General features: G+C 39.0%; 1 pseudogene across 3 annotated transcripts in view; it reads left to right on the top strand.

The window, feature by feature from the left end:
- LOC149151555 (serine carboxypeptidase-like 50 pseudogene) overlaps positions 1-27,489 on the top strand; it is a 185,618-nt pseudogene that overhangs the window by 5,668 nt on the left and 152,461 nt on the right. The window contains exon 2 of one of the 3 annotated variants that reach the window (XR_016262506.1): positions 20,262-20,281. The exons of 1 other annotated variant lie outside the window; for it this stretch is intronic. The product of XR_016262506.1 is annotated as a serine carboxypeptidase-like 50 pseudogene, transcript variant X3 (transcript). Of the gene's footprint in view, positions 1-18,819; positions 19,186-20,261; positions 20,282-27,489 lie in introns of those variants that run through there. One more of the 3 variants, XR_016262504.1, reaches the window with a different exon arrangement.

Raw genomic sequence — 27,489 nt, 5'->3', positions numbered from 1 at the left:
GGGGTTTTCCCAGAGTAAACACTATGCAAATTGTGTTTAATGTTTTTATGTGTGTTGTTGGTTTAATTCTTCTCAGTAAAACTCCTTAAATATTTTGTTTTGCTTCGGTTAATTTTCTACATCTGGAATTAGAGCCAGAGGTAGATGTAGTGTCGGTTTGGCTTTAGAGGGACGCCTCTCTAACAAAGGTTAACATGGACTCTTTTATGAGAGTGGGATGATAATGGCTCTAACGTTGAATTTGTGGATCTACAGTTGAAAGTGTTTTTGCTAAGAGATCAAGCTGGTTTTGAAGGCTGCATGGATACATTAGATTGTGGACGCCATGGATTGAAAGTTAGGTCATAGGGACGAGTAGATGAGACTGTGGATAGATCGATGTGGCGGTAGAAATCACCAAGCTGAGGCAACCCTGATTAGATTTGATGACAAATCAGTAGAAGGGGCACATTTGATGAGTGAAGAAGTTGCAGGGAGCGAGTTTAGAATTTTTCTCTAGGGTTTTAGCCATCTGAAGGCAAAATCTTGTGGCATAGATTAATGCTTGTGAAGGGCTTAGATCCGCTTTTCGGATCTGCACAAATCGGTTAATTTTTTTAATTACATTTGGAATACATTGTCTCATGTCTTAGGTTAGATTTTAGGATGTGTTGTCATTCCCATGAAGAGACCCGAGAGCCATGAGTCTACGATTGAAATATAAGAATGGTATTGGCCAATCCGACGCGGTTGAAGGGATTGAAGAGGTCGAGCACCACTCCGGTGGTGGCAGTAGAAGAGAACAACGAGACATTGGAATCATTCGGTATGTGAATATGAGCTGGTTAGAATTCGTTGGCTGGCAGTGTGTCACAGAAATTGGTACTAGAGGATCACTGTTGCAGTGAGATGTAAGGATGCAAAGGAGAGTTGTGGTAGCAGTGAATGAGAGTGAAATGGGCAAGGAGCATAGTAGATGGAAGCAACAGTCACAACGTTCATCATCATGGGGATGTCTGGTGAGCAGTAGTCACAACATTCATCCAAGGAGTGGAATGGACAAGTGGATCTAGGGTTCTCTCCCTGCTAAAAGGTGGAAACGACCTCAAACGCATTTGCTTCAGTTGTGAAATGTTGAACAAATGATAGAGCTTGCAGGAACTTGTGATCTGGAGGTTGGTGTTTTGTTTTTCATGAGTTGATCTCTAGTTTGGGGTGGGATGGCGTAGCTTATGCTAGTCATGAAAATTTGCAAGAGTCTTTTACGAGAAGGGTCGCATAAAAGTTCTGAAAACAATTGAGAGATTGTTGTAGCTATAGAGAGCCACATATTTTTAGATTCCACACCATTTATTCATGGTTGTCAAAGAAAACTGGTAAGTGGCAATGAGAAGGTTGGATGGCAATGGGTGAATTAGAGAGCTTCTTGCTAAGTAAGGTAATCTACATAAAGTGTGAGCTTCAATAGAGTCACGACATTGTGGACTGGATTCATTGATGAAAATGGAGGTTGTGGTGTGTAAGTGCATAGAGAGAAACCATGGGTGTTAGTTACATGCAAAATATTTGACGGAATGCATCAATCAAATGTGGCTCAGGAGAGTATCATGCTTGGAGTGTATCAAAGTCCAGAGCATGGATAACAAGAAGGGATTTTTTTTTGGGCATATTATATTGGATTCAATTATTGCATGTAAAAGGGCATACTGATGTAAGACCTAATAAGGCATGTGTACCCCTGGGTAATTGTCGGTAAAGTCCGGGTTAGACCTAGGTGATAGGGGAATGTCAGGTTAACTGATATCTTGGGTATAAACTTTGAGGGGGGAAAGGGCCCGAGTGAGGTTTGGTTGGATTTAGTCAAAGAGATCCCAAGTCAAGGTTTAAGGGGAGAATGTTAATTAAACTTGACTCGGGGATTTTGACCAAGTTAAACAATGGTGGTTTTGGGCATGTGGTATAGCGTACCCATGGTTTTTTTCCCATGCGATCGCATGTAATGGAGCTTTAAAAAGGCTAGGCAGACTTCATTATAAGGTAGGACTGGGAGGTGAGCAGTGAAAGCTCACTTGGCTGGGGTGGCTAGTGTTTTGGCCAAGGCTATTGGAATTTCGTTAGGCTGGGTTTTTCCCCGTCGTTGGGGTTCTCCTAGGGTAAACACTGTGCATATTGTGTTTAATGTTTTTATGTGTGTTGTTGGTTTAATTCTTCTATGTACAACTCAATAAATATTTTGTTTTGCTCTAGTTAATTTTCTATAGAGGGGAGGAGGAATCAAAATTTCTAATATAAGTTGAGTTCATGGCCCAAAGTAAAGCCTCTCAAAGGTGCTTGGTCCCGATTTGAAGAGCTGGTATTGTTGGGGTTTTTGGGTTGTGTTATAACGACCTTCCTCTAGTTGGTTTTTCTTGAGGTTTTGGTGGGGTCAATCCTATGACAATTGAGTTGTCCTTCAATCAAATGGATAGGTGTTCAAAAGGGATGGGAGGAGATGGTTCTGGGTTGGGGCTTCCAAACTCCATAAACGCCCCCAAAAGTTCTCCTAGTCTGAAGGAGAGGTTAGGATTTTTGGAGGATCAGAATCTACATGAAACAAGGGTTGAGGAGCTTAGGCTTTTCAATGGGTGTTGGTTGGGTCTCACAAGGGAGACTTCCAAAATCCATAAAAAGGAAACAACCTACAAAACTCAAGCAGAAAAACTAGTCCTTACCCTAGGTAGTGAAGTTAACATGGGAAGGGTGGAAAGTTTGACTAGTAGGGTTTCGGTGGGAATACTTAGCTATATTTCCCTGTCTAAAGAGTAGTTGCATCTTTGGCTATTGTTGTGCTGGAAGCTTTTGGCAGGTTATTCCCCAAAGATTAGTTTATTAATGGGCGATTGACCATGTTTATGAAAATATGAACGTGACACTCATGGAAAAAGCAAGGAGCATGTTAGGTGGTTTTGGGTTAGGATATGAATTTCGCATAGAGACAATGGATACTATATGTTACTTCGTAAATCAATCACCCTCATTAGCATTGGATGACAAGACTCCACACAATGTATGGACTAGTGAGAAACCATCTTCTAAACATCTTAGTATATTTGGATATGATCTTATGTACACATTTCAAATGAAAATAGGAGTAAGTTGGATACTAAAGTTGAAAAGTGTATCTTTATTGGATATAAAGATGGTTTGAAAGGTTATAAGCTTTGGAATCTAGAAACTAAGAATGTTTTGTATAATCAAGATGTGGTATTTAGAGAAATCAAAGATGTCAAATGAGATGTCAACAAAAAAAAAAATAGACAAAAAAAAAAAAAGATTTTGAATTAAAGTACGAATCGGAAGAAGGGGAACCTTATACCCATGTATTGAGGAGATCGATTTGAGAAAGAATGTAGCTAAACAAGTAGCCAAATATGTATACTCCACCTGGTTTCCATTCTGATTTTGCTTTGTTTATTACCAATGATGATCTTAGAGCTATTACTAGGGAGGTAGTAAATGCAGAGGATGACAAATTCTAGAAAAAGGTCATGGTTGAAGAAATGACAACCTTGGATAAGAATGAGGTTTGGTATCTAGTGGATTTGCTAGCTAGAAGAAATTTCATTCGTATCAAATTGGTGTTTAAAATAAGTTGAATGTAGAAGGTAAAGTGGAAAAATTCAAAGCTTGGTTTATAACAAAAGGTTATTCTTGGGTAGAGGGAATTGACATTGATGACATTTTTTTCTCCTATTTGCCAAGTTAGATTCTATTAGATTTGTTTCACCTATTAATGTTGCTTTTGATTTTGAAGTACAACAGATGGATGTGAAGAAAACATTCCCACATGAGAATCTGGAAGAAGAAATCTACATGGAGTAGCTAGAAGGCTTTATAATGAAGGGAAAGAAAGAGTGGGTATGTAAGTTGAAAAAGTCTGTATATGGGTTAAAGCAATCGCCAAGGATGTGGTATAAAAAATCGATACTTATATATCTAGACTTGGCTTCATAAAAAAAAAAAAAAACATATCATTGTGTGTATTTCAAATTAGTTGGTGATCGTGTTATTTATTTGATCTTGTATTCATATGATATGTTGTTAATTAGAAACGACAAAGAAATAATCCACGATATGAAATCTCAACTTTCCTCTAAATTTGACATGAAATATCTTGATGTTGCAAATTTCATTTTGGACATGAAGATTAAGAGAGATTAGACTTACATGATATTCTAGTTAAATTAAAAGAAATATGTTGAGACAACATTGCAGAGGTTTAATGTGTGAGAATGTAAACCTATAAATGTCCCTATTCCTATAGGTGTAAAATTATCTAGAAATCAATGTTACAAGACACAAGAAGAGGAAGAGGACATGTAATGAGTTCCATATGCCAATGAGGTTGTTAGTTTGATGTTTGCAATGGTTTGTATTAAATCATATATTACACATGTACTGGGAGTATTGAGTAGGTATATGTCAAAAACAAGGAAGGAGCATTGGGCAATAGTAAAGAGAGTTTTTTAGGTAGTGTTTAGGGTTGGATATTTGGACCATAGGAGATATACAAGCGGGTATGTGTTTCACCTATTTGGAGAAGCAGTTAGTGAAATGAGCAAGAGATAGTCTATAATGGCACTCTCAATTATAGAAGTTAAAATCACAGTAGCAAAACAAGCAAGCATGGAACTAGTCTGCTTATAAAGATTGTGTTTAGGTGTTAGGTTGGTACAACAAGGTATAAGGATATGATGTGACAATCAAAGTGCAATTTTCTTAGCAAAGAGCCTTGCTTATTGTTCTAAGACAAAGCATAATGATGTTCAATATCACTTTGTGAAGGTATGGTTGAAGATAAGAGGATGTTACTTGTAAAAGTGAACAATTTGAAGAATGTTGTAGATTCATTAACAAACGCTGTGAGCACTTAGAAGTACTCTTAGTGTAGAAAAATAAAGTGCATTATTGCCTTGGATTGTTGATCATGTACTCTTGTGATCGATTATGCAAAAAAAAAAATAAGTGGGAGAATGTTCGGTATGTATTATATTTTTTGCATGACTAGCCCCACGCATAGTTTGTATGTGTTGGGCACAATGGGGTTCGTAGCCCCCTTACCTAGGGATTTAGGGGTGGAGCCCCTACAAAAGGGTAGCTTTTTACATCTATTTTGGGTAGTTTGGAATATATGAGCCATTAATTGTAAGAGTAAGCAACGATCTTATGTAGTAAGGTATGCATAAAATCCCTTGATTTAATTATTTTACAAGAAACAAATAGTTCTAAAAATATAATAAAAGTTGTTCTTAAGAATGTCATGATCATAAAATTTAATTAATAGCCCTCAATGCCAGAGGATCAACTAGAGGCATAACCCTTCTCTAGAATGTAGACACCATCATCCTAGTTAATTTCTTTGTTATAAATAGAAGTATAATTGCTCAATTTTGTTTCCTAGGCCCATAAGAAATAGGGTATATATTACTAATTTTTATGGACCTCAGCGTTTGACCAAGAAATACAAATTTCTGCAAAGCCTACAAATTTAATGTGCTTCATAGGTAATCAATTCTAGATTTGACGAGGATATTTCAATCTCATCTCCTCCCCAGAGGAGAAAAAAGTGGGATCCATAGGCTAGACCTCGACAATGAAGCCTTCAACTCCTTCATCTATGATCAAAATTTGATTGATATTGAAACAGACGATGGGCTTCACACCTAGAATAACAAACACGGAGGATCCCAACAAATTTCTTGTAGATTAGATCATTACTTGATTTTAAAAATCATTAATGTAATCAGTGCAAGGAATGGAAGCCAATATTCTTCCCTCAGATCATTACTTGATTTTAAAAATCATTAATGTTATCAGTGCAAGGAATGGAAGCCAATATTCTTCCCTCAAATAGATCTAACCACTAGCCTCTCTCCCTCACTCTAAATGTTCTTTGCATTCCTAGTAAGAAACCTTTTAGGTTTGAAATTTTTTGGTTATCTCATATGGACTTCCAAAAGAACATCAATTGATGGTGTAATGAAGCAACTCCCAACAAAGGCACCTTAATGTATTGTTTACAACAAAGGCCCAGAAAGCTCAAATAACATCTCAAGTTTTGGCCCATAAAATGGTTTTGGGGGACATCTTTTAGGTTCAAAGAGATTTGGAATCCAAACTGTGCACATTTAGCAATAAATATATTTTTTGCTAAATTGATTGTTATCAATATGAGGAATTTTTGTGGAGGTAGAAATATTGAATCTAGTGGCTCAAAGAGGGGGAACATAACTCAAATTTTCTTTCATAGATTGGTGATCCAAAGGTGGCATTCCACCATGATAATGCACCTCAAGAACAATCAAGGTAACAAGCTAACCTCTCATCAAGATATTGGGCAAAAACTCAATTCCTTTTTCAAATCTCTTCTCTCTGAACCTTAGTCAAATTGTTATGCTGCTATTCATTGGTCTTGATGGCTTTGCGACTAATTTATTCCATGACTATTGGTCCATGGTTAAAAATGAGGTCTATACCATGGTTCGTTAGTCTCAAATAATCTCAAGAGTTCTCCGAGCTCTAAACACAACCTTCCTCACTTTGAATCCTAAAGAGGACAAAGCGGTTGAGCCTAGCATTAGAAAAATTTTGAGCTATGAAATGGGCCTCCTAAGAAATATTATAAAATAATAGTGGAAATAATAAAATAAGATTAAGTTACATTATCAAATTTTAGAGGGAAAAAATAAAAAACTATTTCTTCAACTCGTATTTTCAACTTATCTCCCTACGGTTTGACTCAAATTTCGAGTGGGAGCGCTCGTTGGATGCTGAATTTAATTTTTCACCCAAGGAGTACCCATGTTTTTCATGTTTTTATTTTTCAATTTTCATTTAGCATGGTTCATCGAAAGTATGCAACATGGGTACTCCTTGGATTAAGAATTAAATTCAGCATCCAATGAGTGCCTTCGCTCGAAATTTGAGTAAAACTGTAGGGAGATAAGTTGAAAATATATATATATATATTTTAATATTTTTATTTTTTTACTCCAAAAATGGTGAATCATCGCCCATGGTTGACATCATCATCTTGAATCCTATTGGTTCTTATAAAGTTTATTTTGGTTGTACATTTTTGTTTTGAGTTTCATTTTAGACCTCAAAATTTCTCTGATGTCAATTCTAACCTATAGCTCTTTGTAATGTCACCTAAAAAATGGTCTAACTAATAAACAAAGTGGCTTGTAGGGATCACTATGGAAAAAGAGCGCTCTGCAACCTAGGGTTTTCTGCTCGCCCCTGCAATGGCGCAGTCTAAACCCTCCTTGCTTCTATTCTCCGTCAGCCTTCCTCCTTGCGACAACAGCTGCTGGCTGAGACCGCATTGCAATGGCTGACCCTCAGGGGGGGGCTTCAAAGCCTTCCCCCTCAGCCAAGAGAGATAATCAAGCGAAGGAACCGACAAAGCCTTCCGGTCCAGAACAAGTAAACACAGATACAAGAGATTTCCCAATGCAAGATACGATAAACGCTCCCATTGATCAGTCAAAGAGGCGTAGTGAAGTACAAGAAGGAAAGATTGGGCAACAGGAAACGCCCAAGGTTACATCAACGACATGCAAACCCATAGCAGCTGAACGACCCAAGATAGAACTTCCCAACCAAAGAATCAATGGTCAAATCCAGTACATGAAGGACCATGTGCTCATTGGAAAATTTATTGGATACTAGCCAACTGAAAAAGCTTTGCAAGGATGGATCTCTGCCAAATGGAAACCCAAGGGACATGTCACCCTGCAGCTAGGACCAAAAGGGTTTTTCACTGCGATTTTCATTTGCATTGAAGACCGGAATAGGGTTATGGATGAAGGTCCCTACTTCTTCAACTTCGTCGGTCTGTATTTAAGGGAATGGGTAGAGAGATTTAACCGTGACAAGGAGGATTTCATCTGGGCACCAGTTTGGATCCGGATGTACTCACTCCTGTTGGAATATTGGGACGAAGAATCGCTGAGAGACATTGGCAAGGGGCTGGGGGAGTTTATAAAAATTGCTGAGGAACGAAGCTGCACAGATACACCTCCTATGCCCGTATTTGTGTCTTCATGCACCTGGACAAAGCCCTTCTGGACTCGGTAAGTCTCTACCATGATGACTTTGAATGGATCCAACCCTTAGATTTTGAACATGTACCCTTTCGCTGTCGCAAGTGTCATGCCCATGGGCATCTTTTTCGGGACTGCCCTCTAAATGCTAAACCCCAAACCTCTGACCCCTCAGACAAGTCGGCTCATGATGGCTTTACCAAGGTCGCAAATCGAAAAAGATCGCATAAAAAACCCTCCTCCGGGAAAAAGCCCATGCAGGACGCTGCCTCCATTCCCTCCACAAGCAATAGCTTTGAGGTTCTTGCTAAAACTTCAGAAGACCCACCTCAGAGCATTTTGCCAATCCCACCGCTGATCATCACGACCTCTCCCCCCCCTCTGTCTGGCTCTTCTCCCACTCCCCTGCCCCTGAGTGACAACATCGGGATTCCTGAGGCGGCTCGAAAGGACCCTGATTGGAAACCTAATGGAATGGATGTTGACACTATCCCTAGCCAGACCTTGCACTTAGCAATCACATCAGCAGAAAGCAGTCAGACACAACATATGGAAGAAGAACTGGAAAGCATTGATTTGGGAGGACTTGACATCTTCGAGCTTGAACAAGCATGCAGAAGGAAAGAATACGACAATATTCAAGAGCATCAGCTCAATACCTTGGAAGTCATCATCTCCAGGGCTTACCAGCAACAACAACTAGGCATACAATCGGGCAGTCAATGGGATGGCAGCTTCTTTCCTAAAGACTCCAAAAAATGTGGAAGAAAGACAGACCTTCAAAGAACTATTGCAATAGGGAAAATCCTGGTAGACTCAGGTAGATAAGCTAAGTTGACAAAGTACTACAAGCCTACCACAAATAGTGAATAATGAAGCTCACTTCATGGAATCTAAGAGGGCTCAATAGCCCCGGCAAACTCAGAATGACAAAAAACATGATAAAGCAGGAGCAGCCCCAGATCTTCTTTATGCAAGAAACGAAATGTAATAGTAACACACTTGGAAACATCTTTTCTAGAGCATGGCCAGGTTGTCACTCGGTTGCAGTGGATGCTTCGGGTGCCTCCGGGGGACTGGCAATTGCCTGGAACACTCTCAAACTTTCATGCCTCCCATCACATTATACAAGCTACTTTTCATATAATTGGCACCAACATTCATGGCCATCTCTCCAATGTCTACTTCCCACAGGAAGCAGGCAACAAATTTGCTCTTTTAGGCACAATAGAAGCGCTCAACTTCAATAGACTCCATCCTCTTTGGATCATTGGAGGAGACTTCAACATGATCACCAAGCTGGAGGAAAAGCAGGGAGGTTGAGCCAAGCTGGAACAGGAAAATGGCCACTTTAAAGATTTTATCCAAAACAATATGCTAATTGATCTGCAATTCTGTAATGGAATGCACACTTGGAGCAATCGCAGGGTTGGGCGACATCAAATTGCTTCCAAACTAGACAGATTCCTCATTTCAGACAATGCAGTGCATCTTGGGGGCGACATTTCGGCATCAATTATTCCATTTTCAAGCTCAGATCATTGGCCTATCTCTCTCCAATGGCAAAGACCAGGAAACTCTACCAGGCGTCCTTTCCGCTTCGAAGCTTTTTGGCTCACCCACCCCACCTTCAATGACCTCATCAGATCCACCTGGACCAACTTCCCTTCGCCAGAGGGATCAAAAATGTTTCAGTTTCAACAGAAACTCATATTCCTGAAATCCCAAATCATGCGTTGGAATCAAGAGACTTTTGGCAACATCTTCCAGGCTCAGTAAAATCTAGACAAAGAAATGAGAGAACTCGAGCAACAGATAATCACAGAGGGCTACAAGGAAGAGACCTTAGAACAGGAAAATCTCATTCACAATCAATTGGAGGAGAGAAGAAAGTAGGAAGAAATTCTCTGGAAGCAAAAATCTAGAATTAGATGGCTGAAAGAAGGAGAAAGGAACACTAAATTCTTCCACAGAACCACAATACAGAGAAGAATGCACAACACCATCTCTTTCATACAGAAGCGAGGGGGGGAAGAGTGGAAAGCCATGCAAAGATCGAACAGGAGTTCATCAATCACTTCCAGGAGGTCCATCAAGAACCACAAATTGATAGATGACTTGCTATAGAAAATATCACTCAAAATGTGCCGAAAATTATCACAGAAGAACACAACCAACTTCTTCTTTGACCAGTAATGCCTCAGGAGGTGGATTTTGCTATGAACCAGCTCAAGGAGGGAAAAGCTCCTAGTTCAGATGGTTTCACTACTACCTTCTTCCACTCTTTCTGGGATCTTATCAAAGAGGAGGTGTGGCTAGTGGTGGAGGAATCACGCACTCTTCATTGGCTTCTGTCCTCTCTGAACTCAACTTTCATCGCCCTCATCCCAAAAGAAGAGAATACCAGTACTCCGGACAAATTTCGTCCAATCGCACTATGCAATGTTATTTACAAGGTGATATCCAAAGTCATTGCTAACAGGTTGAAGTCACTTTTTCCCTTGCTCATATCGCCTGAACAATCTGGATACGTAGAAGGAAGACAAATATTGGACGACATTATCCTCACTCATGAAATCATACACTCCCTCAAGCACTCCAAACAGGCAGGTATCATTCTCAAGATTGACCTCTCTAAAGCTTTTGATAAGTTAAGCTGGACCTATATTCAAAAAATGCTAACAGCCTTTGGTTTTTCCCCAATGTGGGTTCGATGGATTCTGAGTTTAATTTCACAACATTTTTCTCTGTCCTCATAAATGGCATACCCTCTCGACCTTTCAGCCCCTCTAGAGCCATCAAACAAGGATATCCACTTTCCCCATTCCTTTTTGTTCTAATGGCGGAAGGTCTGGGTTGCCATATCAAACATGCCCTCCTCTCCCAGCATCTCAAGGGTCTATCCATACACAACTCTCCAGCCATCACTCATCAACAGTTCGTGGATGACAACATGTTGTTTGGGTACCCTTTTGTTTAGGAAGCCTCCCTTTTTAAATCCCTTTTGAATGATTTATCTAATGCTTCAGGGACGAGCATAAACACGGCCAAATCGCAGATCTTATTTTTTCACACCCCCCCTGTTACTCAGCATGCTATTACCTGCATTCTGGGCTTCTCCATAGCCTCCTTACCTTCCAAATACCTTGGAGCTCCCTTAATAGATTCTGCCATCAAGCACGCCTCTTGGCGTATGCTCCTTGAGAAACTTGAATCTCGTCTCACTTTATGGACTCAAAGAACTCTGAACATAGCTAGCAGATTAGTGCTAATCAAAGTTGTGCTACAGGCTATGCCTCTCTACCTTTTCTCAATCTTGGCAGCGCCTAAATGGGTCCTTAAAAAAATAAAAGCTCTACAGCGCAATTTTCTTTGGGGTGCAACTGGCACAAATCGCAAATGGGCCTTGGCAAAATGGACGACAGCATGCAAGCCCAAAGAAAAAGGGGGTATAGGCTTGAGAGATCCTCACCATAGCAATGTTATCATGGGTGCAAAATTATGGTGGCAATGGCTCTCTGCTCCCAACAAGCCATGGGCAGCCATCTGGACAACCAAATATTCCAATCACAAACCAACGGAGGAGCTAATCAGATTCACTCCAACTGAAAAGGGATCACTAATATGGAACGCTGCCAGACAACACTTCTTGCTGATCCAACAACACAACTTTTGGGAAATAAGGAACGGCAGCACTGCTCGGTTCTGGATGGATGCCTGGAACCAACTACCAAAGCTCAACGACATCTATAGACCGCCTCCTTGCCAAGAGTGGGAGGAGCAACAAAAGGAATCTGTCCAGCAACAATGGATTCCGGAGACAGAACAGGGGTACAGACAATGGAAGCAGATCGACAGGCTGATCAGGAATGCAGATAACCAGACTAAGGAGGTCATGGAGAGTGAGCTCCAGAATCGACGCATTAGATCATTCGAAGGCAGGGATATTTTAAGATGGGGATATACCCCAAAAGGTTCCTTCACCACCAAAGAGGCTTATAAAATTATATGCAATGATCCAATGCCCCTGGATCCTATCTGGGGCAGAATCTGGTCATCGGGTACTTGGCCCAAAGTCTCCCTATTCCTATGGCTTGTTGGGCACCGAAAAATCCTCACTTGGGACAATCTTAGGAAAAGAAACTTTCACGGGCCCTCTATATGTCCCAATTGTAATTCTCAGGAGGAATTGCTCCAACACCTCTTGGACTCTTGCCAATCAACTGTGGGAGAAGGCTAGCTTCCGTTGTCAAGAAAGATGCAGAGTGTCCGAAGATATAATCAACTCTATTCGCCATTGGCACCAGAACCCTTTTAAAAGCGAACTACTCAACCAATTATGGAGATTGATTCCCGACCTTCTCCTCTGGACAATATAGAAAGAACGAAACAAGCGCATATTCAAAGATCAAAGCACTCATGTAGAAATCATTTGGGGTAACTTTTGTCTCAATCTTAAAGAGACCTTGGCGCTTCAAACTTGGCACACGGAAGATTTTCCCACTCTTGCAAATGAGAAAGCCATCTGGGAAAATTGGAACATACAACTCCCACAAGGTACTCACAATCACAGACCTTCAGAAGGCAACAACATCAGAAAGCACTTATGGACCCCCCCTCCAAAGCATACTTTCAAACTCAACTTTGATGGAGCTTCAAAGGGCAATCCAGGCAAAGCAGGATTTGGTGGCATATTTAGAGATCATGAGGGTTCGCCTCTCCTAATCTACTTCGGAAACATTGGCTGGGACACGAACAACTCGACTAAACTGGAGGGTCTCTGGCAAGGATTACTCCTTTCCCAGCGTCATGGCTTCCAACCTCTGGAGATCGAAGGTGATTCCCTAATCCTCATCAACCTGGCCAATCAACTCCTCAATGGGGCACATGCGCATAAAATTGCCAATAGTTGGAGACTTGAAGCCAGATTGGATGCAATAGAACAATCGCTTCACACCAATCGTGCCATCATATTCAATCACGTTAAACGGGAAGGAAACAAGGTCGTTGATCTACTTGCCAATTTGGGGGTGGAAACTGGGCACACTCTTCTCACTAGAGCTCTAGACGTAATACAGAATCATGATCAAAATTAGGAGTGCAAAATACTGGTCCAAAGGGATGCAACTCTCCCGGATGCGGGTATATAGACGGGCGTTAAATATGACGGGACAGGGATGGGGCGACACCTGCCTACCCAAGACAAGCCGAATAGATGGCTTCTGATCAACAGATCTTTGCATTTGAGAAGAGCAGGGTTCATTTGCATTGTTTTAAGTAGTTTTGGATATCATGCCTCAGCACGCTCCAGCATACCTCAGACTTCGGCTCTCTTCAATGCAACAGTAATGGCGGATCGCAGATCGATAACTAGCAACATGCGATTGCAATTAGATCGCATCGCTTTTTTGGCGGATCGCAAAATGGGGAGACCTAAGGGCAAGGCCTTAACTAATAGCGATATGCGATTGCGATCAGATCGCATCACTAATTCGCATCAGCGGAAACCAAGGGGTGGAGCCTCCACACTTTCTCATGTGCGATGCGATGACGCGGCCCCGACAGCGGATCGCAGAATGGGGAGACCTAAGGGCAATGCCTTTACTTATAGCGATATGCGATTGCGATCAGATCGCATCGCAATATAGCATCGACGGAAACCAGGGGGCGGAGCCTCCACACTTTCACATGTGCGATGTGATGACGCGGACCCGACGGTGGATCACAGAATGGGGAGACCTAAAGGCAATGCCTTTACTTTTAGCGATATGCGATTGCGATCAGATCGCATCGGCGGAAACCAAGGGGCGGAGCCTCCACACTTTCACAAGTGCGATGCGATGACGCGGACCCGACGGCGGATCGCAGAACGGGCAGACCAAAGGGCAATGCCTTTACTTCTAGCGATATGTGATTGCCTGATGATAGTACGAGGCCGGCTGTGGCCGCCCCGGTGTTCATTATTTGTTTTTTTTTGTTTTTTGCTAGTGTTGCCTAGTTTATGGCTTCCTATATGGACTAATCATCAAGGAACCATCTTACTGTTTTCTTTGTGGGGTCTGGACTTGAGAAGTGACACCATTTTTGAAGTTTCTGCTCTCACTGGACTGGTTTCCCCAATGTTGGCGCAGTCCAGATTTTGTTGATACTCTACGCTACCTTGTTCAAGGCCTTGTCCTCTTTGTATCTTTCTGTACATATTAATAGATTACTTTTACTTAGAAAAAAAAAATGTCACCTACAAAATTATCACAAAAGTCATCTCTTCTCGCCTCAAACCCCTCATGCCACTTCTCATTGCCTCTAAGCAATCTTCCTATGTTGAAGATCTCCAAACTTCATTCTAGCTAATGAAGTATTGCATTCATTGAAAATAATCAAATTTCCAATTATGTTGATTAAGCTTTATATGTCCAAAGCTTTTGATAAATTAAGCTGGCAATATAATTGTTGATTGCTCCTTGATTTTGAATTCCATTCTTCTAGGATCAATTGGATCCTCTCTCTTATTTCTTCATCTTTCTTCTATGACGCCATGTTGATGGGCATTTATATTGCTCAAGAGGTGAGATCTTTCAAAAAGGTGCTCAGTGATTGCATGAATGACTTTGAAACCTCTATTAATCATCTTAAATCTCAATTTTTCTTTTTCAAACACTACCCTAGCTATTTAGTTCCATATTTCTTACATCCTTGGCTTCTCTCAAAGTTCCCTATTGTCCAGATACCTAGGAGACCCCTTATTAGACTCTGTTGCTCACAATGTTTCTTGGGAAGATCTCCTCTCCAAGCTAGGTTAAAAGCTTTCTAGTTGGACCTTTTGATTATTGAACATTGTTGGTCGTCTAGTCCTCCTTAAATCTGTTCTTGAAGCCATTCCAATCTACCTCTTTTTATTTTTCTTCGCTCCTAATCAAGGAAAATTTTAGGTATAGAAATGTATCTCAAAGTTTATAAACATTAGCGAATATTACTAGTCCCTAATATGCAAACTATAAAATGCTTGGAGATAATTTTGTAGAAGTACCCAACTTTTTAATTATTTTATATTAGTCTATTGAAAATTCTGGTTATTTTCAAGGTAAAATATCTTTTAATTTTGGGTGAATAAATTTATGAAAATATGGAAATTCATGACTCTTTTTTTTCTAAAAGCATGGAAAATTAGGCCACCTACTACTATTATCCCCTAAAATTTTCCCTACTCCTAACCATATTCTTGAAGCCATTTGAAACGTTCAGAGAAACTTTCTTTGACAAGGCCTGTTAAAGCAACTTGAAAATGGGCCTCGATGGTTCGGGATTCCATCTATATACCTAAATTCCATAGGTGTAAGGCCACATGGTCATGCCACCTGCCACATGTTGGTCGATCCATGCTAAGCATGATACTCATTCAACAAAGGAGGTTTATGGCAAGGACAAATCCTCATTAGAGATGGAGTTTTGAATGTAGAGAACACCCATGAAAATCATCTCCCTGGCTACCATAATGGATTCTGCATGAGAGCAATTTGTCCTACGAATTCAACACCCAACCCTCATTGATAGGCACTAATTAGGCCCGATCTCACCAATGATAACCATGCCTTGTTTGATTAGGCCTATGTCTAGGCTAAATCTAATAATTGAGTGTTGATTCTTTTGTTTGGTCATATGGCTCTATGTGTTTTTCAATGGGTTAAGGCCATTTCCTATAGGACCAGGGTGAATATGGATGCAGAAGAATCAACTGCAGCTTTCAAGAATATAACTACATTCATTGCCTAGGATTTCATTCAAACCATTGAGAAGGTTGTCCAGAGAATTCATGTTTATAGGGAAGATAATGGGGTTAATCAACAAGTAATAAAGTATATACTTGATTTGGTAACTAGTCAATAAGAGGAAATTCAGTTTCTCTACAATATTGAACTTTATTGACACTAAACAATCTTCGTAGTTGAGGAAATGTTGGTGAAGGAACTGACTTGCAAGGAGTTTTGGTAGAGGTTAAATGCCTTAGAGAAACATAATCATTTACTACTCTCTTTTCTCTTAGCTAGTGAGGATGAATGGCGGAGTCGTCCAACTAATGTAGGAGGGATCCTTGAAGGACCATCCCATCATGATCCACTCTAATAAGGGAGTTGTTGCTTGAAATGCTTGGTCTCAACCCCAAGTTCCTCCACCATGATTTATGTTTATGTTATCTTCCTTTTTAATTATGTCACAATGCTTTATGTTATGTGGAATTAGGTTTACCTTCTAGACTACTATTACAATTTCTTTTGAAATTAAAATGTTATCTAATGACTTTGTTGCTTTGTTTGACTCGGTGTCTCTATGGGAAAATCAACATATTTCTTGTATTTTTGAACTCTTGGCACAAAATAATCTTCACATAAACACTCACATAAACACTCTCATTATGTTGTAAATCTATACATTTTTATTATTAATATCCATAAAACAAAACCTTTACTTACCAGAAATAGAATATTAACTTTTTATGAGAAAGGAAAATTTTGGAAGGACAAATTCCCATCATAGAGATTAGTTTTTAACACAAAAGGAAGTGAATAGGTTGTGGTGAAACGAGGTTGGAGTTCGGGGAGCAAGGTCGAGGTGGATAAACCCTAACTACTCCAACCTTGGTTTGGGCCACCTTTGGTCTTTTTTGATTTGCTATCACTACATTTTTTTCTCCTTGCAAGTGTTTTTTTGGCATGTGGTTCCTTTGGCATCGTCGAGAGAGTGTCTTGCAGTCGGGGTTGCTGCCTAGGGCTCTTTATGTTCGTTTCTTTTTCTCATACCACATGGAAAGTTGAGGGAGTGGTGTTCTTTAGGCGATTGTATTTTTGCACATTCCTCCCTTTCGTGCCTTTCCTCGTCGTTTTTTGGTCGCCGACTTTTGGCATGGGCTTTTCTTCGACAAATTTGGGGTTTTGCCCAACTCTACTCACGCACCTTCAGTGTCATTGCCACCATCATCTTGGGTGTGCCACGCTCTGTCAACCTTCTCCAGTGGTTGTCATCTCCCTACTTGGATTCTGTCGTGGCTCCTGTTGGACTTTGTTGCCTGATCCCAGTGGCCACCATCATCTTGGGTGTGCCACGCTCTGTTAACCTTCTCCAGTGGTTGTCATCTCCCTACTTGGATTCTGTCGTGGCTCCTGTTGGACTTTGTTGCCTGATCCCAGTGGTCAGTTTTTGGGTTTGTCTGCTTAATGCTTGGCCTATCAGAGAAGGTTTCTAGTCCATTTTTTTGTTTACTTTGCAGTCTTGTTGTGTGTCAGCTAACTGTTGAGGTTTTTGCGCCCCCTTTTTTGGGATTTCGTAAAGCCCGTGTGCTTTGATGTTATTTTTGTTTTGCTGAGGGCCTGCGAGCCTAGACTTTTATGCTTGTTGGGTCTGCGCGCCTTGATATCATTATATCTCTACGCTTTGTGGTGTGGTATGGGGATTTTATTGATCCTAGGGTTTCATCCCCTACTCCTTTGACAAATGTTGGTTTCAGTTCAGGACGGCATACACGCTCCGTGTGTTCAGGACGGCATACACGCTCCGTGTGTTTATGGAATATAATTTTTATTACCATTGTCTATAATGCGATTTTTTGGAAGTTTTTCCGGTGGGTTTTTTCGGTCAAAATCTGGCAGCAATTTATTGGAATCACAAGTGTGATAGTTAGATTCTACACAATCAAAGCATCCCAGGGATTTTTTAGGGCGTTGAATTCAAATATGCAGTTAAAAAACCATTTTAAATAATACAAATCAAGATTTAACCTCAATTTTTTCAATCTCCAAAAAATCGCATTATAAACAACTCCATTTTTATTCCTTATTTTTGGTTTTTTTTTTTTTTTTTTCTCCAAAAACAAACACAGAAAAAAGTGATATTTAAACTAAAATAAGTTAAAAAAATTAACCACCAAAATGACCAACATGTGTTATAAATAATTTTGGTTAAATAAAATTGATTTAAAATCATTAAACAAATAGCTAACTTATTAAATAAAATTGATTTAAAGTGATTAAACAAAATAGTTGTTATGTAATATAAGTACTCTATGTTTTCGATTTGAAAACGGGGGTTTTAGATCAATATGGTAGAAGCGCGGGAAGTTTATTTTATTTTATTTTTAAAACAATGATAAGTTACATGTGGGTGAGTTTGTGTTCTTAATTATACATCAAATCATTATGATTTCACAGCAATATTTTTAATTAACGTTATATATAAAAAATATTATGATTATATTGAGATTTAATATGTATTTTATGTTTAGTTATTTTAATATATGTTAATAGAGATTGATTTAGTGTTGAGAAAGATTAAATCTTTTAAGATGCAAACATTTTTTGAGTGAAAATTTTGAGGAAAAAGTTTACAGTTTGAAAATTGATTTATCTTGACTAAATGAACATATTCTAATTTTGAGTAACATATTCATAAAATGTTTAAATTATAAGAATTTTTTTATCTTCACTTGCAGTAAGAACTCCCCCAGCTGTTACAGTGTCTTATTGTGCATCGTGGATTTGTGTGTTAGACGATTAAAAGCATTTACATTATTGTGCCTCGTAGATGTGTGTGTTAGAAGATTAAAAGAATTTACATTGTTGTATCATATTGGCGATGGAGATCTGAAAATAACTGTTTGGAATGACCCAACAATAATATCAGATTTTGGATCTCATATCTTCTTTAATCCATATAACACAATCGTCATTTCATAACACTTTGTGCACCGCACAAAAAACTTCAGGGGATCCCCCGCTGGACATTTCTTTCTATTGATCTTGCAAGCAATGCATGCAAAAGTGGATGATGCCTCTGGATTCCAAGCGTGAGTGTTCATCTGTAAAACAAATCCATTGTGGACATTTTTTTGGATTCATTACTTTCTATTGATCTTGCAAGCAATGCATGCAAAAGTGGATGATGCCTCTGGATTCCAATCGTGAGTGTTCATCTGTAAAACAAATCCATTGTGGACATTTTTTTGGATTCATTACTTTCTATTGATCTTGCAAGCAATGCATGCAAAAGTGGATGATGCCTCTGGATTCCAAGCGTGAGTGTTCATCTGTAAAACAAATCCATTGTGGACATTTTTTGGATTCATTACTTGCCAGTTGCTTAATTTTCTTAACATCCCTATTTAATTGTTTACATTTCCATCGTTGCGTGCAGCTATAGTTTCACAATGGAATAGAAATATTCCATCCTCGGTCTGTTTTCAAATCAAAAGGTCTTCGTTTCGCAATTGTGATTTATTTTCTACCATATTTATTATGATAAAGGTTTTCATAGTTGTTTCGCTCAGGTCTCTATAAAATTTTCCCAAGCGGTGGTTGCAATGTTGATTATGCTTTCAAAATGTGTGTTATTTATTTTCTCTGCGCGTTTAAATCCTCAATTTCGGGGTTTTAATGGAGTTCCTGGCCCTTTTTTTCTTTATAGGGTATTGAATCTATTATATATATCACAAAGTTTGTTGTATCACAATAATTTTATTTTATATTAAATTTACATTTTATATTAAAATAATATTATTATTTATATTAATAATTATTATTAAATATTATTAATATTAATTATAATTGTAGGATAATTTTATATTTTGTACCAATATTGTTGATGGTGAACATCAGAATAAACACTCATATCAATTTTATATTTTATTTATAAGTGTGTTTATTGTATGTAATTTTTATAACAATTTTAATGTTTATATTAAAGTAATAATTGATAATATGATTATTGATTCTTATTAATAATATTTGAACATTAAATCTCGCTAATATTAATATTTATACTTATATAACATTAATAACAATCATATAGTACTAATATGAATTATTAATACTACTTTCTTTTGAAAAGATTAATATTTATACTAATAATATTATTAATAATTATAATGATGTTGCATTAATACTTTATTGCATTAATAATATTATTTTGATTATAACATAAATATATTATTAATTTGTAATAATTACGTTGTAAGGCATTTTACTTTGAGAAGAATTCCCCTAACTGCCACTGTGTTTCATTGTGCATCATTGATTTATGTGTTAGATGATTAAAAGAATTTGCATCGTTGGATCATAATGATGGTGGAGATTCAAAAATCACTATTTGGAATGACCCAACAGTGATATCAAATTTTAAATCTCATATCTTCTTTAATTCATATATCAGAATTGCCATTTCCGAACACTTCATGTACCCAAAAAGCTTCAGGGGATTGTCTGCCGGAAAATATGGAGTGAGCATGCATTTATCTCGACATTTCGTTTTGTTGATCTTGCAAGCAACGCATGCAAATGTGGACAATGCCTCTGGATTCCAAGCACTAGTGTTCATTTGCAAAACAAATCGACAGGAAATATGTTTTGGTGGCAATAGGTTCCTTAACATCCTTTTTGTTTAGAATTCATAACTTTCCAATGGCTTACCTTTCTTAACATCCCTATTTGTTTAGAATTCATTATTTACCAATTATTTATCTTTTGGTTGTTGCGTGTAGCGAAAGTTTAAGGATGGTAGAAATATTTTATGTAATAAGTCATTTATAAAATTTTTGTTATTAATATTGCATTTCAACTATTCCTCACTTTGTAGTAGAAGATATCAGTGGTAATTTGATGGCATCACCATTTTCGAATACTTTGTGTACCTAAAGAAACTTTTTGGGATCATCGTCTAGAAAATATGGAGCCAACACACGTTTCTGTCAAAATTTTATTTTTGTGGTTCTTGTAAGTTTGGACGATGTCTCTGGCTTCCCAACATATTTATTTATGTTTACAAAATTACTGTGTGAAACATTTGGTGACAACCTGTTGATGCCTCGAAAATCACTGCACAACATTGGGGATAACCACCCGGTCCGGACCTTAGTACAGCTCCTTTTCCGTTTGGAATAGTGGCTCCGACTGGGGATAATGGGACCAGTTTTCCAAAAGTGGATAAACGGGATGAATGGGTGATGTATAAACTGAGCTAGCAATGAGTGAATAACTAAATCTATTGACAAGTATACAAAAACTATGAACTATCCCGGGAATCTATTGAGCTTTAAAGTGTAGCGTTTGATGGTCTGTGTCTAAAGACAAGCATATAGATGACTCCATCTAACAGACATAGATATTAATTCATTCAAGATTACTGTGCCTAAATAGTTAAGCAAAGCGATTAAAGCGATATTACCACACTCATCATTTATATTATTGACATATACATGATTAAAAGGAAAGCATATCATAAAACATCCAATAGTGGAAAGAATGTAGAATTGTTGTTAAAGCGCATGCATATAATCAACAATAGCAAGGATAATCAAATAACAATTCACATAACAGGAATGAATTCAGACATAGATAGAAATACCATATGAGCTGCTTTGACACTCCCGATATCAATCGCTACTTGTAATTCTTCCTTCAACGCAGAAACATTCTCAACAAAGACAATAGTGCACAATTGCATAAAAAGCCTCCTTGTTGAATTAAGAACAACTGGTCCAGTTTCATAAAAGAATATTGACTGAAGCACAATAGTGCAAACTTCAGTCTTTAAGTCTGGTACAAAACTTTACGACCCTTTCCAAAACAATGAAAGGGTCTATAAATACTTAATTAATCTACCTATCTATAAAACAGAAATCCTACTTAATTGGTATCAATCAGTCTTGATATGATTTTCTTCAGCGATCTAGCAGTCAGTGGTATGATTCATCAGGTAGGCTGCTTGCCTTTATATCTGAGCTGACTTATCGCAAGCATTGGCTCTACTTCAGGAGGTTTGTTGAGGCGCGAATTGAGCTGGGCGGCATATGTGGCATCCTGAATATCGGGAATTATATACCCGATCGCATCTGTTAGGCACTTAAGGGCGGCTCTCTGTGTATGCGGCTTAATCAGGAAGAGCCAATATGCCTCGAAGGTTAAACTGTTAATCCCGGCGATTAATCTCCCCTTTTCCTCTAAATCAGGATAACATGATTGCTCCAATGTGTTTGTTGTTGTCAACTTTCCTGGTGTACATTGGGAAATCATATTTGATAAGTAGAGAGTGTTGTTAACTAGTTCAACTAGATTGCTGGAAGTTGATTTACATCTTGAAGCCGCCCTCTCTGCTTTCATCATCCAAGACTGCCATTCTGTGAAGAGTATATCTTTATGTGTTTCTAAGATCCTGGGAAAATTTGCTGCTCTCCCTTGATCAGAATCTTGCCAGTCAAGAAATGCAATTATGATCTCTTCGGCTTGATCTAATTCATTTTTGGCCTTCTCAACCTGCTGATTTATGGATGTCGTTAACTCACACAGTGGCTCTGCCTGAGCGATTTGTTGACATAGGAGCCTAATTTGGGATATTAATGCAATGTTTATTTGTAATGCTTCTGCTCTTAATTCATCCACTTGTGGAGCGCCCTTTATTTTTTCTAGCTGCGATGACAATTGAGCGATTTGCTCATCCTTTGTTTTCATCATTTGCCCGTTTGCTGCCCTTAATTGTGCTAATGCCTCTGATAATTCCTTCTGTTTCTGGATCGCGCTTTGGTCGATCCTTTGCTTTTCTGTCTGCAATTGCTGAGTTAATTGACTGTTCACTTGCTGTTGTGTCAACAATTGCTGCTCTGCCTTCTGCTTTGTCTTAGCCAATTCTGCCTGTAATGCGAAAATTTCTTGATCCTTGGTTTTCAGTAGAAGACTTACCTCCGATGCCTTATCGATTGTCGCTGCCGAATAAGCTCCTGCATACTGTGACAGTTTTGTCAGGTCATCGGAGGGGTCAAATTCCTCCTTCCAAACTACATTTCCCGTGATAGTTTGCTCTGGAAAAAGGGAAGGTTGATCAGTCCTTCTTCTTTTCCTTTGTCGTTTAACCACCGCTTTATGCCTTGGGCTGTAGAAGACATCCAGGGGAGGAATATCTTCTACCTGCAAAATAATTTGGTCGGAGGGGTCCTTTGGTATTACCTCTATCTCTTTAGAACTGGGTGGGCCGCTGGTTCCGCTTAGAACCTGTGGTGAAGTGATTTCCTGTGTATCAGCTACCTTAGAAGTGTCTGTATCCTTCGAACATTCCAAACCACTGATGATGGAATCAAATTGCTCCCATTCCTTGAGCAACTTAGGGTCAACATGAGTATCTATATTGTCATCAATTGTAGTTTGTTTTTCCTTTTCAGTTTGAGGTTCTTTTCGCACTTTTTCCTGCTCTTTCTTCTGCTTATCCTCTTGTTCTTTCTTTAGCTTCTCATCTTTCTCTCTTTTCTGCTTCTCCTCTTTTTCTCTTCTCTGCTTCTCCTCCTGTTCTTTCTTCTGATTTTCCTCCTGTGGTTTCTCTAATTCTTTTGTTATAACTAGAGGTTCCTTTGGTTGTTGCCGATCAGGCTCGCTTGATGATGTCGCCGGGGTTGTTGCTAGTAAATCTAGAGGCAGAGTTTGCAACCTCTGTTCTCTAAGTTTATTAAACTCAGCCAACCCTTCATCATTATATTTCATTCTAGCGAATTCTTTAGCCTGACCTATTGATTCGGCTGAAACGAACAGGTCGTCAAACATATCTTCTTTATGCTCAAATTTTGTCAATTTGGCCTGTTCTAGTGCATTATAGGCAACTTTCTTTGGATCAAAGTGCCTATTTGGAAGAGTCGCCAGAGTTAATGATTTAATCTTTGTGGCTTCCTTTTCAGCATGTTTGAGATCGTGCAGAGTATAAACACCACATCTTAAGGGGAATGAGGGCCAGCCCTGCTTCTTATTCTTCTTGAGAGTCTGTGTAACACTCTCAGCCGTAATCTGATAAGCGATTTCTCTTGCTAGCAGTTTATCTGGTATGTACAAAGGGAGAACATGTGGTTTGGCTTGGCTACCGAAAACTCTAACATAAGTGAATTTTTCCTCTCCAAACCAACTCCCTACCGCTGTTAAATAAAACGAAGCTTGATAGGAAATCTTGGGAATGGGTTTATCAAAAATAGAATAATAAATAGGCACCATAAAGCCATTGAAGACTTGGTACAGATGGTGCTTGTAAGAGGACTTCCATAATTTCTGATGGTATATGTGGATAGCCGTGGGATCTTGTGGCGTCCACCTCCAGCCGAGCACGGGAAATTCAGAATTGAAACATAATGTATCTAAAATATATGCACTGTAATAGAATGGGGGAATTTTCCTTTCAGAGATGACAGTCTGATTTCTAAAATCAAGAACAGCTTTGGCTAGTTTATCTGAGAGAATAGTGGCCCAATCCATTATTTGACTGTTCACCGCAGCTTCCATTAAAGGAACCATCTCTATGGTGAAATTAGAGGAGTCATGCAATCCCCACAATCTACACATCATTATTCCAGCGTAGCAATAAGGAGAAGCCAGGGAATCAACTGAGTACTTACCGGAAGACTCATGTTTGTGCTTTGCCGGATTTTGTCTCCAATCCCTGATGGGTTCGGATTCAACTTCATTCTCGTTTGCGAATTTTTCCAGGAACGCCTTATTGTATATCTTCTCTGGCTTAGGAAAATGGTACATTTGCCTCAAGTGCTCAGCTTTGAACGACCCAAAAATCCTCCCATCCCTGGTGCTGAAGGTTCTGTCCATGATTGGGATTTCTTCAATTGCCCAACGTACTACATCTGTGTATGGGAGAATTTGCTCCCTGGCTGCTATCCTGTGAAGGAAGGAGTCAGCTAAATCCTTAAGAGTGCACTCAGATTTCCGAGTGGAATCAGTAGTGGCTTCTACTATTGTCACCGTAGGTTCTTCAATTTCGATTAAGTTGTAGGTACCCTGCCAAGTAGTTCTGCCGAGACCTGAACATGTTGTATCCGAAATTAATCCTTTCTTCTTGTCAGTGAGAACCTGTCCTGCAGCTGGCGTAGTGGAAGCGCCTGTGGTCTTCTTGGATTTCTTCCCCATTTTGCTTGAGCTTTCTCCTTTGGATGAATTCTGCACAAAGGCGCAAATATACGTAATACAGAGAAATAGCAATGAAAACTTGCAAGTGATGAGAAATATTGACAGATGCGTAATAAGGGATTAGCTTTTAAAATGGGCGCAGACACAATCCATGGGAGGATTTTAGGACTTACGATCACATTAAATGGTTGTTTAAAACCTGCCAATCTTAAATGCCCATTATATCGTTAATCGGCCGAATGATTCATTTAAGCGTGCTGTGGGCATTTTGGCAGTTGTGCACAGGCGAATCATTGTTGGACGGATCAAGCCTTTAATATGAAACAAATCATGATATCCCTTCATTTAACGGCTTTTTCGAAAACTGTGCTTTATCGCAATCGGTCATCGGGGTAACCTTAAACCTTTTGTATTGACACTATTCAAAACCTCTGATCGCCGATAGCGATATCGCATCGCGTCAGGAGAATGAGGATTATATATAATATTGACAGCCTGCCGCCGATTTGCCGATTGCGATATTGCATCGCATCGGAATACATTACCCGGGTGCCTTAACAATGTGGATGAAATACGGCCAAATCCGATTGCGATATCGCATCGCATCGGGGTATTGGCATCACATAAGATATGTATTATATATCGCCGATTGCGCATCGCATCGGGGCTAATGGCATGGGGGCGCTTTAAAATGTGCATGAAGTATTGTCGATAGCCGATAGCGATATCGCATCGGCGGAGACCAATGTGCCACTCACTTATGCTCCCTTATGTCATTGCGATATGCGATCTTGCGATCGCTTTATCGCAATGAAAAAGGATTGTTTTATTTGATCACATGGGTTTTTCAAAAGGTTTTTATATAATGTATTCATTTGGTTTTCGGACCATTTTGAAAGATACAATGTTGATACCAATTAAACTCTAAGGGACCCATTTCATATGATAATTTTGGGAATAAAAATGTTATGAAATGGGGGGTTGTTGTGGAGCACAACACAACCATGAGGAAATATGTTTCTTTCTAATAAGGGACTGAGGGTGCCCAAGGGAGGAGAAAGCTTGGTTGGCCTTTGCCTCACCTTATGAAACTTATTGTTTACTTATTGTGCAAAACATTGTCTGATGAACTTGTTTTAATAGCTTTATGGAATGCTTTATTCACTTTGTTCGAGAGAACTAAGTTGGGCTTTTAACCTTGGCTTAGGGTTTCCGAAGTCCATCTTCGTGTCAGTACAAGCACAATCGCCTAACTACTTGCACTTCTACACTAATTTTTCTAATGAATTGATTCTGTTATGATTTTACAGGATCTCCCCACAGAGTGGTGAGATGATGTAGTTGTAGAAATTCTCACTGTAGATCACCTGATAATGCAATGTAACTAAAGCAAAATACTTGATCTACTTCTACAAACAAACTTGTGGAAGCTTAATCGATATTGAGCAAGATCAAATAGAACACATATAACGGATGAAGAAGAAATCATACACATGAAACACAAAAGAATACTCTAGGGAAAGCCTCAGCTAAAAACCCCGCTATTTGTATTATCATACAAGTGGAAATATCTCAGGATTACACAAAGCTTTAGCTCACAAGCTATCCAGCTCTCAGTAGTAAGTAAATCCCTCACTGTTGCTCATATACAAAATAGACAACACATATGCCTTCTTTCAGTCCTCCAAGCCTCTTATTTCCTTGCGCAGTTTCTCTAGGGTCCTCTAGCTACAACCTGTGTGATTCTCACCTCACACACAATAGTGACCTCTGAAATAACTGCGCAATCCTGAAGGAGATAATTCCTTCTGCATGGATGAGTTTCCTTTATAGGAAAATTTCTCCAACTGATAGGATAATGTCCTTGTCTTTAATCTCAACTGGGTCTTTCTCTGAACTGACATGCATTAGTTATTTATGAGAGGATATTCAGTTATCTAGAGAACACTAGTTGCATGCATGCATTAACTGACTGAACTCACAATCAGTTCCACAAATTGTTTGGAACTAATCTAACTGCACTTAACTCAGTTAACTGAGCTAACTAATTACAACTCATCCTTATCTCCTTAATTAAGGGATAACTTCCTCAATCAAAGGGATAACTGTTGCATGTCTTCACAAAGACTTCATGTTTGAATTTCTCCAACTAATTAACTCAAGATGAATTTATTAATTATTTTTCAAACAACTCTATTTCCTGTGTGCATGCCTCCCCAAATCCGCAGGTTTATGCGCTCAACGACAGATCCCGTGGTTTAAAGACACCAGAACACGTCTCTAGCCAAATAAAAAATTGCTAAAAATTGGAGATCCCACCGGCCTTGAAAAGTGCTCTAATACCACTTGTTATGCTCTTAACCTGCAAGACGATACTAGAATACCAAATATGCGAAGAAATATACCCAGAACATAGAACAATGAGAAATAACAGCAAGTATTTTATTATTCAGAAAGCAATGTTCACTTGCCTCTTCGAGGGGGAAACCTCCAAT

Source organism: Pinus tabuliformis, chromosome 9 (assembly GCF_031772625.1).
Source record: "Pinus tabuliformis cultivar Carrire ecotype Pingquan chromosome 9, CPIR1, whole genome shotgun sequence".
In the NCBI taxonomy this organism is placed as follows: Eukaryota; Viridiplantae; Streptophyta; class Pinopsida; order Pinales; family Pinaceae; genus Pinus; species Pinus tabuliformis.
This window is presented reverse-complemented; position numbering and strand designations above follow the sequence as displayed.